Source organism: Pongo pygmaeus, chromosome 1, assembly GCF_028885625.2.
Source record: "Pongo pygmaeus isolate AG05252 chromosome 1, NHGRI_mPonPyg2-v2.0_pri, whole genome shotgun sequence".
Classification (NCBI taxonomy): Eukaryota; Metazoa; Chordata; class Mammalia; order Primates; family Hominidae; genus Pongo; species Pongo pygmaeus.
Genome location: NC_072373.2, coordinates 118,452,532 through 118,465,000, shown reverse-complemented (window position 1 = coordinate 118,465,000; position 12,469 = coordinate 118,452,532). Strand labels below are relative to the sequence as shown.

General features: G+C 41.2%; 1 protein-coding gene across 1 annotated transcript in view; it reads right to left on the bottom strand.

Moving 5' to 3' along the window:
* The window catches only part of DENND2D (DENN domain containing 2D), an 83,512-nt gene extending 80,185 nt beyond the window's left edge, over positions 1–3,327 (bottom strand). Inside the window, exon 1 of the mRNA XM_054472144.2 lies at positions 3,310–3,327. The gene's annotated coding sequence lies outside the window, so the exon portion shown is untranslated. The remainder of the gene's footprint in view (positions 1–3,309) is intronic.
* Between the last annotated feature and the right edge of the window lie 9,142 nt (positions 3,328–12,469).

Sequence of the window (12,469 nt, the reverse complement as noted above, 5' to 3'; positions counted from 1 at the left end):
CAATTCTGGTGCTAATAAAATTTCTCAGCTTTTATTTATATGAGAAAGTCTTGTTTTCTCCTTCATATTTAAAGGATATTTTTGCTGGATATACTATTCTAGGATAAAAGTTTTTTTTTCCTTCAGCACATTAAAGATGTCATGCTACTTTCTCCTGACCTATTAGGTTTCCATTGAAAATTCTGCTGCCAGATATATCAGAGCACCTTTGTATGTTACTTGTTTCTTTTCTCTTGCTGTTTTAGGATCCTTTCTTTACCCTTGACCTTTGGGAGTTTGATTATTCAATGTCTTGAGATAGTCTTCTTTGGGTTAAATCTGTGTGGTGTTCTATAGCCTTCTTGTACTTGAATATTGCTATCTTTCACTAGGTTTGGGAAGTTTTCTGTTACTGTCCCTTTGAATAAACTTTCTATGCATTAATGTACATTTCTCTCCACCTCCTCTTTAAGGCCAGTAACTCTTAGATTTGCCCTTTTGTAGCTCTCTTGTAGGCATGGTTCATTCTTTCTTGTTTTTTTTTTGTTTGTTTGTTTTGTTTTCTTAATCTCCACTGACTGTGTATTTTCAAATAGCTTGTCTTCAAGCTCACTAATTCTTTCTTCTGCTTGATCAATTCTGCTATTAAGGGAGTCTGATCCATTCTTCAGTATGTCAATTGCATTGTTCAACTCCAGAATTTCTGCTTGATTCTTTTTAATTACTTCAATTTCTTCACTAAATTTATCTGATAGGATTCTGCATTCCTTCTCTGTGTTATGTTGATTTTTTTTTAATTTCCTGAAAACAGCAATTTTGAATTCTCTGTATGAAAGATCGCAAATCTCTGTTTCTTTGGGATTGGCCGCTGGTTCCTTATTTAGTGTTCATGTTTTTGGTGAGGTTATGTTTCCTTGGATGATCTTGTTGCTTGTGGATATTTGTCAGTATCTGGGCATTGAAGAGTTAGGTATTGAATGTAGTCTTGGCAGTCTGGGCTATTTCCCACCCATCCTTCTTGGGAGGGCTTTCCAGGTATTTGAGGGGATTTGAGTGTTGTGATCTAGGTTTTTGTTCACTAATGTCACATCTGCATTAGTGGGCATCCCACACCTAGTAAAGCTGTGGTTCTTGCAGACTTGTAGAGGTATCATCTTGTTGGTCTTGGGTAAGATCCAGAAGAATTTCCTAGATTACCAAGCAGAGATTCTTTTCTTTTCCCTTACTTTCTCTCAAACAAACAAAGTCTCTGTGTCTGTGTTGAGCTGCCTGGAGTTGCAGGAGGGGTGACACAAGCACCCATGTGGCCACCACCACTGGGACTGTGCTGGGTCAGACCTCAAGTCAGCACAGCAATGGGTATGACCCAAGGCCCATCATTACCACTACCTGGCTACTGCCTATGTTCACTCAAGGCCCTAGAGCTCTTCAATCATCAGGCGGCAAGGCCAGCCAGGCTGTGTTCACCCGTCAGGTGAGTTCTCTTGAGCTCTGCTGTCTGGGAGCCAGAGCCTAGAGTCAGAAATCTTAGAAATCTACCTGATGCTCTGTTCTGCTGTAGCTTAACTGACACCCAAGCCACAAGACAAAGTCCTTCCCTCTCTTACTTCCCCTTTTCATGGGCAGAGGAGCCTCTCCCCGTGGCCACCATCACCACAGGCTTATTGGGAATACTGCCAGGCTTCCACTGAGGTTCACTTAAGGCCCTAGGGCTCTTCAGTCAGCTTGTGATGAATGCTTCACTCTGAGATTCACCCTTCAGAGCAGTGGGATCCTCTATGGCCCTGCGGAGGTCCAGAAATGCCATCCAAGAGCCAAGGCCTAGAATTGGTAACCCCAAGAGCCTTCCTGGTGCTCTAGCCTATTGCAGCTGAGCTGGTACCTAACCTGCAAGACAAAGTTCTCTTTATTATTCCCTCTGATTTTCTTAAGCAGAAACGGCCTCTTTCTTTGTGGCCACAACAGCTGGGAATGTGCTGGGACATACCTAAATTCAGCATGGCTCTCAGTCTTACAGAAGCCCCACAATGAGTACTTGCCTGGGTACCACTGCCAATTATTCAGGGCCCAAGGGCTCTTTAGTCAGTGGGTAATGAATCCTGCCAGGCCTGGGTCCTTCCCTTCAAGTTAGCAGGTTCCCTTCTGGCTCTGGGTGTGTCTAGAAATGTCATCTGGGAGCTAGAGCTGGAATGGAGGGCTCAGAACTCTGCCTTGTGATCTCTTTTAGTGTGGCTGAGCTGGTATTCAAGTTGCAAGACAAAGTCCTCCTTATTCTTCCTCCCCTCTCCTCAAGCAGAGAAAAGGAGTCTCTTTCTGAGCTGTGAGCTGCACTGCCTAGGGTTAGGGGAGGGGTGATGCAAGTATACCCTTAGCTGCCCTGGCTGGTGTCTCACTAGATCACATGCCCCTTAAGTTCACTGGCTGTGCGCCCAGCACAGCACCGGAACTTGCCTAGAAGTTGCAGCCCTTGTGGCCCAAACTGCCTTTCCAGTTTTCTAGGACCCCAGAGAACTTTAGCTCATGGTGGCAAGGTTTGCTGAACTGAAGCTACAATCACTGGGGTGGACGATTCCCCTCTGGCTAGGGCTTGTCTAAATAAATGTTCCCTTCATGGGTGCCAGCTAAGTTCTGTCCAGTGTTGGCAGCACTAAGTTCCAGTGCAAAGTCCTACAATCACTGTGTTCTTCTTCCTCCATGTGCACAGATTCCGTCTCCGCACCATGCAGCCACTGCCGGGGGATGCAGGAAGGGTGGTGTTGGCAATTCAAGACTGTCTTTCCTATCCTCTTCTGTGCCTCTTTCCTTGACATGAAGTTAAAACCCAATACAGTGATCACTCACCTGATTTTATGGTTCTTATGAAGGTATTTTTTTGTTTAGAGAGTCATTAAATTTAGTGTTCCTGCAGGGAGGAAAATCAGTGGAGGCTTCTATTTGGCCATCTTGCTCTGCTTTCATCTCAAATGAGCAGTTATAAATTTTTTCATCAAAGTATTCAGCAAATGAAACTCCAAGATGCTCTAAACTTAGGAAATTTTAGTAAGTTGATATTGAACGAAGAACGTTGCAAATAGTGAAACTTTGAAAGAGGCAAGAATGAATCAAATAAGGAGTGCTCTAATGCTATACAATATACAAATTCTATAATTGCATTTTATAATATTTCAATTTTGGGGAAGAATCTTTTGATGGAGCAACTATTTTATAAGATATTATTTTTAATCAGATACATTTATTGCTATATTAGATGGGAAAGAAACTTAAGAGACCTATGATCTTGCAACATCTAAATCTGGTGAGACATTTCAAAGAGTCGTAGAGATAACTTACTTGACAAGTTTCCTCTTGTAAAGATGTTTGTTGAAGCAGGGAGCTCTGGACAGAGGCAAACAGAGCACCTGTGAAACATTTGAGTTGAAATATTTCAACATTTTAATGGAAAAAATAGAACTGAGAATACCCTACATTTGACAGAACTTGCTCTGAGCATCTGTAGAGATATTTTTTCTCGATTAAAGATTTTGAGTTAAAAATTTTCTGGTCTACAAAGACAATCAGTAGAAGGTATTATGGGCTGAATTATGTCCCTGCAAAATTTGTATGTTGAAGTGTCAACCTCCACTACCACAGTGTGACTGTATTTGGAGATATGGCTTTTAAAGAGATAAGTGAGGTAATATGAGGTCATTTTGGTGGGCCTTAATCCAGTATGATTGGTGTCTTTATAAGAAGAGGATATTAAGGCACAGACACACACCTAGGGAAGACTTTGTGAAGACACGTGGAGAAGGTGGTCGTCTATAAGCCAAGGACAGAGGCCTTCAGAAGAAACCAACTCTAATCATGAACTTCTAGCCCTCAGAATTGTGAGGAAATAAGTTTCTGTTGTTTAAGCCTCCCAGTCTGAGGTACTTGTTATGGCAGCCCTAGTAAGATAAAATGGGAGGTACCAGCATTTTTAAATTGATTAACCATAAAAATTAACTTTGAAGAAGATTGCAGGCAATATTATTTAAAAATTTAATTGATAAAATCATATTGAAAAAACTCTATTCTTCAGAAAAATGCCAGTGGCACAATATTAGAAATAGGGCCAAGAAACGAATTAAAGTTTCTTGAATAATTATTCAGAATTCTACAGTTTTATTTACTGTACAGATATTTATTTTTACATTTTAGAAACTATATTTTTGGAAATAGTTTTAATAGAACTATTTTATAGTTATTTTTAAAGAACTACTTATTTTGTTTTATAAGTCCATTAGTATAATAAAACACTTTTTCAATAAAAAATAAATATTTCAGAAATTTCATAATTTTAATGCCCCCTTTCACCCTCCAGTGTGTCTGGCTTTGGATGATGAATCACGTGAAGAGACTAGAATTGCTGAGTGAACATTCCATTATTCATTGAATGTTCTCATAAACAATCAGTAGAAAAGGAAAACCCATATGTGCACCAAGTGCTAGCCCAGCCATTTTGTGAACTAATGACAAAAAGAGAATGTGAATTTAATTTCTTGTGAATCTGACATACTTTGCATATATTTCATGGCCATTCGAGTGGATCTGGACAAGGGTTTCTCGATTTCCCTGTGATACTTGCGGGTTGCACTTTAGCTCTTTGTATATGTGCCTGGATTATCTTCATCTTGAGAATCCCCACATCCTGATGGCTCCTTATCTTATTGCCCTGGCTAGTCCGGGGAGGAAGATCGGCTGGAGTCATCCTTGGTATTCCCCCAGTCCTCTCTCCAACCTCCTTCCTGCCGCTTTACTTAGTTAACAACAGTACTCTGAGCAAGCCCTGTCCTGAGCACTCTGTGAACGCGGGAATCTTCATAACGACCCTATGCGGTAGTGATGGTTCTTACATGGCCACTTTCCAGGCGAGAAAACTGACAGAGACACTAAGAGATTTGACCAAGGTCAAATAGCTCGAAAATGCATTTCAAAGCTGGCTGTCTGGCTCAGGTGTCCAGGATCTTAGCGCACACTCTGCTGTCCTTTGGCCCAACCACAACTTGAGGCCACTCATTCCTGCCCAGGCGCCAGCGTTTGGACCTTAGGACCGAGGGAAAGCTGGGTGGAGCAGGTCAGGTGGCACCACCTCAAGTTTCAGGATTCCCTCTCTTCAAAGCACCCCATCCATAACGCCGCCCCTGGCTGCCTGGCCGCCCCCCGCTGCGCCCCCGGCGCTCTCTACGGATGGATGGAGCATCGCCCCCAAGCGGTGACCCACCGGTGAGTCCCGGGTGGCCTAGGGCAAGGCGGACTGGGAGCCATCTCACACCAACACAGCCTGCGGGAAGGATCCGACAAGGTGACGGTAGCCCCGCGCGGGGCCTCAACAGCCACCTCCTCCCGTGTGTGACTGGACCCCAGCCAGAGAGAACCCAACTTGAGTGCCAGCGAGCGCCTGTCCTTGGCCGCTCCGACCCCTCGCCAGGGGATGTCCAGTAGGAGTAACACTGAGCTGAGGTGACGGCACGGAGGCGCCAAAATCTCCACTTAGGGCTATGAAAGGTCATCGGTCTTCCTCTTGCCGGCACTGAAGGAACCGGCGGGGTGCGACAAGGTGGGGCGGGGCACGGGAGCGGATCCTCATCCATGTCTCTGGATGGAGTAAGGCACACTCTGGAGTTAGCAGCGAGTTTGAAGTGTCCAAGAAAAAGGCCTTCTGCAATTCACAATTCGTATGGCTACCTGCACCTTTCATTTACCCACTGGCTGGGTGACTCAAAGCTAAAGGTTGCCGACGTTTTTCAAAAACTCTGGAGGGGCATTCAACATTTTTTAGGTGGCCTGAACTGCCGAGGAAGACAAATGCTGGCCAGATTCCAAGTGAAAGACTGCACAGGATCCCCCAAGGCACGAAGCTGGCTGGAGGGAGCTGGAGGGAGCTCCCCACCTGCCCCGGGAAACTCACGGGAGAAGTGCAGAACTTCGGTGGCGCTGGCAACCGCGTGGCTCTGATTTCTAAGACGACTTGGCATTGGCCGCTAGGGTTCCCTTCTCTCCAGCCGGTACAGGCCACCACTGTTTGGTCAGGGGCAGAAGCGGGGCAGTCACCACCGTCTCCAGATGAGCAACACCGGGAGTCTTTAAATCTCCTGACTGAGAAGCTCTCTGTGTCCAGATGGGAGGTGGGCAAGTCTGTGGGACCAGATGCCCAGACTTGCCCATTGTCCCCCACCCCCACCCCAATGACACTTGCTTCACTCTTGTTCTATCTCTAGTTCCTCACTCCATTACTCTGTTGTTTTTTTAAAAAATCGCTATCAGAGTAATCCTTTGGATGTGACAAGTTCCATCAGCTGCAGCAGCATTTCACAAAATGTTTCAAATAACACTAGCTTTTTGCAAGCTAGTAACAAACTAAACCTGTTTTTTGGGAAATGCTATCCTATACTCATGCTATGTGTGGGCCACAAATTTGGTTTATATTTCTGGTAGACCAGTGAAAAATTAGGAACAAAATTAATTACACAATTTATAATGTGCAGAAAATCAGAGCAAACCAACAAGGCAACCTATTTTAGATTGAAAGACTAGAAATATACTTCTCTCCAGGATTTTTATTGCCAAAACACTGCATAATCCAAGCATCAACATCCTTACAGTAAACACAAAGGCCTATTTTTACATATGAATGCTCCCTATAGCATCCCTTAAAAGAAAGGGAGGGCTAAAGTCCAAAACGCAATCAATCTTTCAAGACGAAGATGCCAAAACAATTGCAGCAAAAGCAAAAATTGACAAATGGAATCTAAGTAAACTAAAGAGCTTCTGCACAGCAAAATAAACTGTCAACAGAGTAAACAGACAACCTACAGAATGGGAGAAGTTTTGCAAGCTATACATCTGACAAAGGTGTAATATCCAGCATCTATAAGGAACTTAAACTAATTTACAAGAAAGAAACACACAACCCTATTAAAAAAACCATTAAAAAGTGGCTAATGGACGTGAATAGAAATTTCTCAAAAGAAGACACAATATGCAGCCAACAATCATATGAAAAAAGCTCAGCATCACTGATCATTAGAGAAATGCGAATACAAATCACAATGAGATACCATCTCATACCAGTCAGAATGTCTATTATTAAAAAGTCAAAAAATAACAGATGTTAGTGAGGTTGTGGAGAATAAGGAACACTTACACACTGTTGGTGGGAGTGTAAATTAGTTTAATCATTGTGGAAGACAGCATGGTGATTCCATGGTGTACCCAAAGAAACATAAATCATTCTCTTATAAAGATACATGTATGCCTACGTTCATTGCAGCACTATTCACAATAGCAAAGACATGGAATCAGCCTAAGTGCCCACCAATGGTAGGCTGGATAAAGAAAATGTGGTACATATACATCATAGAATATTATGCAGCCATAAAAAAAAGAATGAGATCAGCCAGGTGCAGTGGCTCATGCCTGTAATCCCAGCACTTTGGGAGGCCGAGGCAGTCGGATCACGAGGTCAGGAGATTGAGACCATCCTGGCTAACATGGTGAAACCCCGTCTCTACTAAAAATACAAAAAATTAGCCAGGCGTGGTGGCAGGCACATGTAGTCCTAGCTACTGGGGAGGCTGAGGCAGGAGAATGGCATGAACCCAGGAGGCGGAGCTTGCAGTGAGCCAAGATCATGCCACTGCACTCCAGTCTGGGCGACAGAGCGAGACTTCATCTCAAAAAAAAAAAGAAAAAAAAAAGAGAATGAGATCATGTCCTTTGCAGGGACATGGATGGAGTTGGAGGCCATTATCCTTAGCAAACTAACACAGGAATAGAAAACCAAATACCTACTACATATTCTCACTTATAAATGGGAGCTAAATGATGAGAACACATGGACACATGGAGGGAAACAACATACACTGGGACCTATCAGAGGCTGGAGAGTGGGAGGAGGGAGAGGATCAGGAAAAATAATTAATGGATACTAGGTTTAATACCTGGGTGATGAAATAATCTGTATAACAAACCCCTATGAAACATGTTTGTCTACGTAACAAACCTGCACATTTTGCACATGTATCCCTGGACTTAAAAGTTAAAAAAAATGCAATCAATCAAAGCAAACCTATGGGACGCTTATATAAAAGGCAGGTTTCAGCTTTCTACTGATCTCTCCAGAGCAATGTTGTACAATAGGGTAGTCACTAGTCACAGGTGGCTACTGAGCACTTGAAATATGAATAGTCCAAACTAAGATGTATTATAAGTTGGAAATGCATGCCAGATTTTGAATATTTTCTAGAGGGGAAAAAAAAGTAAACTATCTCAGTAATTTTTATATTGATCACATGTTGAAACGATATATATTAGGTATACTAGATTAAATAAAATATATTATTACATTAGTTCCACTTGTTTCTTTTGACTTTTCTAGATGTGTCTTTTTAAAAAATTTAGAGTTCCATATGTGGCTCTCATTATTTTTCTATTGGACAGAGCTGAAATATTTCTTGAACTACATACTCTAAGATATCAATATATATACTGTATATGACAAAAGGGTTTCATAGTTTAATAATTTGGAAAGCACTGCCTACTATATTCCTTCTTCTTGTGTTCTGCAGGGTAACCTGAGATTTTGGGGGAAAATTTTTATGGATTAAACATATATGGGATATGCCAGTTAAGAATAGAGGACTTAGAACTCTCAATGTAATGTGAATTATGATTTTCTAAGAGAGGCATCTTACATACAGCATTTCTCCAACACACTCAAAGAACGCTTTTTATCATAAACACAACCCCCATTAATACAATTCTGAAGGAGAGTTTAGGGAACTGGAGTAGAAGATAAAGCTCATAGGCCTTACTTTGCTTCATGTATCTGTTGTACGGCTCAAGGCTTGCATTGTAAGTCTTTTCTCTAGCTTTTCCCTCAACTAATAGCTAGACTTAGTATCTTCACAAGATACTGGTGAAGTCTTCACCCCAGACATAATCAATCAGACCCTTGGAGATTACCCTTTTTGTGTTAGTTAAGCCTTGTTGTATAAGAAACTACCCCAAAATATAATGGTTTAAAGTGGCAACAATTTAACATGCTACTATATGGATAAACTTTGAGGACATCATCCTGAATGAAATAAGCCAGTCACAAAAAGACAACAGTGTATGATTCCACTTTTATGAGAGATCTAGACTAGTCAGTATAATGGAAACAGAAAGTAGAATAGTGGTTGCCAGGAGCTGGGGAGTGGAGGAATATTGGGAGTCGTTTGATGGGTACGGAGTTTCCGTTTTGCAAAACGAAAACCGAAAAAGTTAGTTGTTAGAAAAAGTCCTAGAGATCTGTTATACAACAATATGATTATAGCTAACACTACTGTACTCTTAAACATGGTTAAGAGTGTACATTTTTATTGTGTTTTTAACCATAATTTCAGAAAATTAAAAATTAAGGTAAAATCAAAACAGCAACAATTTAGCTCACAATTCTGTGGGCCAGCAGTTTGGGCTGGGATGAGCCAGGTACTTCTGGTCTTGGCTGGGCTTACTCATGTGTTTGTGGTTGGCTGGCAGTCAACTAGTGGGCTCCGCTTCTGAGGGTTGCCTGGCTATCAGCTGAGGCCACTGGGAGTGACTGACCACATGTTTCTCATGGCCCCTCAGGCTAACTCTGGTCACATGACAATATCAGCTTTTCAAGAGTATGAGCAAAAGCCTCGTGGCCTCTTCAGAACTAGGTCTAGAACTCACACAATGTTACTCTAGCTGTGTCCTATTAGTCAAAGCAAATAACAAGGCTAGCCCATATTCAAGGGGTGAGCTAAGCAACTCCTGATACAAGGCGCTAAAAAGCACTGTGACTATTTTTACAATTGTCCACACTTGTCCTGCATCCCATTTTCTAGAATAATCCATTTTCTTATATTTTATATGAGAAAATTTCCTGTTTCTTATATTTTATATATTCAGAAGCATACTACTCTTTTGTGCATCACTTTCTTTTACTTTCTCAGACACTCTTTCATCTCATCAGCATATCAGAAGGATTTTATTCTTTTTAGCGGTGAATTTTTGCATTATCATTTTGCTGGGCTTGCCTCACTCCCCTGTCTTTCCATTATCTTTGCTGTATCTCAATGCTAAATGCTAAATATTATAAAAACAGTCTTCTCTAAAAGTGTCTCCTTGACTCTCTCCCTCTGCCTCTAACAATTTCCTTGGGAATCCTAAAATCCAGATGCCTGGCTGTCCACTCCTTAGGCTGGGTTCCTTTTCACTTGCTGTAATAGTTATTATGGGCTAACTTGCCCTGTAATGTTTGACTCACTAGGTCATAAGTTTTTATCTACTTATCTATCTGCACCAGTGATGGTAAGCCCTGTGTCTTGTTTACTTGTATAGCCAAGCACTCACAAGGTACCTGACACAATATAGGCATTCAGTAGGTAATTATTAAATAAATGAATAAACATTAATTAATAAATAGGTTGATGTAGGTGCATTCCCAAGGTGTTTACTGCAAACTACACCATCTAACTATAAGATCTCCTATAGGGGATTCCCTGTAGGGGACGGGAATTGCACCTCTTCTCTTTCTTCCTTCTAACTTGTGACTCATATTTTACTGGAAGGATACCTTCTTTTAATATCTCCTACCTGATTTCCCATATGCAAATCAACACTCTCAGCTTTCTTTTTTTTTTTTTTTTTACTTTTTTTCTTTCTTTTTTTTTTCTTTTTATTATTATTATTATTATACTTTAGGCTCTATGGTACATGTGCGCAACGTGCAGGTAAGTTACATATGTGTACATGTGCCATGCTGGTGCGCTGCACCCACCAACTCGTCATCTAGCATTAGGTGTATCTCCCAATGCTATCCCTCCCCCCTCCTCCCACCCCACAACAGTCCCCGAAGTGTGATGTTCCCCTTCCTGTGTCCATGTGTTCTCATTGTTCAATTCCCACCTATGAGTGAGAATATGCGGTGTTTGGTTTTTTGTTCTTGCGATAGTTTACTGAGAATGATGATTTCCAATTTCATCCATGTCCCTACAAAGGACGTGAACTCATCATTTTTTATGGCTGCATAGTATTCCATGGTGTATATGTGCCACATTTTCTTAATCCAGTCTATCATTGTTGGACATTTGGGTTGGTTCCAAGTCTTTGCTATTGTGAATAATGCCGCAATAAACATACGTGTGCATAACACTCTCAGCTTTCATGTGTTCACACCATGAGTACCATCTGCCAGACTCTATTTCTTTATCAGAGTATTTCTCCTCTATATGTGCTTTAACTGATGAGAGTGCTCTAGAAACATGAGCCCCTCCCCCATCATTCCTTCATATGCACTTGAAAATAATATGACTGTGTAAAAGTGTATATCGTGTAAATTTTCATGTAATGTTTGTATATGTCAATTAGGCCAAATATTAATAACATGCTCAGGTCTAGACACTTACTGACTTTTTTCTTTGTTCTGTTACTGTGAGAGGTATTAGAAATCTCCTACTAGGATTGTAGACTGGTCTTTTCTCCTTTTAGTTCTGGCAATTTTTTCTTTCCATATTTTGTAGCTATGTTCATGAGTACATAGAGATTAAGAGTTTTTATATCTCCCTGTTAGATTGACACTTATTATTATAAAATGTCTTTATCTCTAAGAATGCTTCTTGTTTTAAAATCTACTTTGTCTGATATCAATATAGCTATACCTACTTTCTTTTGGTTAGTGTTTGCATAGCATACTTTTTCCATCCTTTTATTTTAATCTTGCTGTGTCACTGTCGTATTTTTCTTAAAAGTAGCATTTACTTGAACATTTTTAGAAAAGAAAACACATCAGTAATCTTTGACTAATAAATGGAGTATTTAGGCCATTTATATTTAATGTAACTACCGGTATATTTCTGGTATATTTAGGTAACTTTCCCAGAGCCACAGCATGTTAGTGGGAGAGTGCACACTAGGCATTTCCTGACTTTCAAGCCCGGGATGTTTTCTCATTCATTACCTCAGACTTGGGTTAAAGGCTGAATTTTCCACCCTCACATCTACTCCTGCCACTGCTGTAATATTTAGTCCTTCAAGTTCCTTCAGAGATATAGGTAGCACTGCTCTGGAATCTTAGCCTGATTCCGGAACAAAGGAATGTTAATAGCCCTCTGTGAGCTTTCCAGGAGCCCACACAATAGGGTTAGTAGGCTTTCAAAGAAATCAGTTCCATTACTGAACTAGCACAAACAATTGTGAATTTCCTTGAACTCACCTGAAAGCCTTAAGATCCAGGAGTAAATTCAGGGTCAGGACCTTGATGTCATACTACAGGTTGAGAACCCAAAACATATCTAAGGTAGGACTGAATCTAGGACCCATAGCCACCAGCAAAGAACTACATATGCTATATTGCTAGCACTCCCTAGCTCACCTATTTTACTTTTTTCTGAGACCGAGTCTCACTCTGTCACCCAGGCTGGAGTGCAGTGGCGTTATCTCAGCTCACTGCAACCTCTGC